This window comes from Pinus tabuliformis, chromosome 6, assembly GCF_031772625.1.
Source record: "Pinus tabuliformis cultivar Carrire ecotype Pingquan chromosome 6, CPIR1, whole genome shotgun sequence".
In the NCBI taxonomy this organism is placed as follows: domain Eukaryota; kingdom Viridiplantae; phylum Streptophyta; class Pinopsida; order Pinales; family Pinaceae; genus Pinus; species Pinus tabuliformis.
Window position 1 is genome coordinate 1764026386 of NC_142292.1, and position 1335 is coordinate 1764027720.

At 28.5% G+C, this 1335-nt stretch overlaps 1 non-coding gene across 1 annotated transcript; it reads left to right on the forward strand.

Moving 5' to 3' along the window:
- Window positions 1-237: 237 nt before the first annotated feature.
- Window positions 238-319, forward strand: TRNAS-AGA (transfer RNA serine (anticodon AGA)). Its single transcript has one exon. It is a non-coding gene; the product is annotated as a tRNA-Ser (tRNA).
- The last annotated feature ends 1016 nt before the right edge of the window (window positions 320-1335 follow it).

Sequence of the window (1335 nt, forward strand, 5' to 3'; positions counted from 1 at the left end):
TTAACATGTTAACATTTTGATTTATATCAATTTTATCCACTTTAATAACGATTTTGCATGGTTGTGTTGATAAAAAAATTAGGTTATTTTTAATTTAAATATCATATTTTTAAAATGGTTTGACAATTTTGGTTTATAATTTCCTCAAACACCTTAATAATATAAAATTTTATCGATAAATGGTAGCACTATTGGCAATAATACACATTAAATATAACTAAAATCCTATCCACAGTAGTGGACGTGCCGGAGTGGTTATCGGGCATGACTAGAAATCATGTGGGCTTTGCCCGCGCAGGTTCGAATCCTGCCGTCCACGTTGGTGCTTTTTAATTTCGGTTCGTCCATCATAGTTTTACTTACAAAAGAAATCAGCTAAAACTTACGGTTTTATTTATAAAAATCAACTAAACCTTGAGGTTTTCTTTATAAACTTTAGGCTTTACCAAAAAATTTAACTTTAATTTTGGTTTCATTTTACTTTAGATTAAAACTTTAAATCTAAAAAAATTTATTTTAGGACTTCATTCTATTTTTATATTGAAACTTGAACCTTTAATATTTTACTTATAAAATTTAACTTTATTTTACTTTAGATTCAAACTTATAACATTTTATTAATAGTTAGGATATAACTTTAGTGTCAGCGTTTTTACACTTTAGGATAAGTTATTCTATTTTTATATTAAATTTAAACCTTTAATATTTTACTTATAAAATTTATTTTAATTTTACTTTAGATTCAAACTTATAAACTTTTTATTAATAGCTAGGATATAACTTGAGTGTGAGGGTTTTTACACTTTAGGTTATAACTTAATGCGAGGGTTTTCACACTTTGATATGTTAATATATATTTATAATCAAGAAATGTTTCACATTTTGGGTGGACATTTTACTTATTGTAAACAACGAACAAGTTAAAAAAATAAATTTGGAGAGAATATTGTAATAAAGACATGAGGTGTAGGATACATTAAAGAAATGTTTAATTTAGTAAAATGCTTATTGAGAAAGATCATTAAAATACGGGTGAGATAATTGTTGAGATTATTAAAATCGTAGTGTTTGGGAGAGCCCCAAGGGTTAGCTCAATTAGTTGAGTCCCCATTGTTAAAGCATCTTTGCTATTGAGAGGTCACGAGTTCAATTCTCTGAACGCCCTTGAGGTCAGGCTTTGTGGTTGAGTCGACAAGAAGTGATCCCTTCGGTGGATTTGCCTAGTACAAATATTATGTGAATGTAACGATCACTAATCTCTAAGGTCTATGAACCAGATAGAAAAAATTCAATTGAGTTTAGCCTAGGTGGTTGGGCGAAATAGTTGTTATCCTC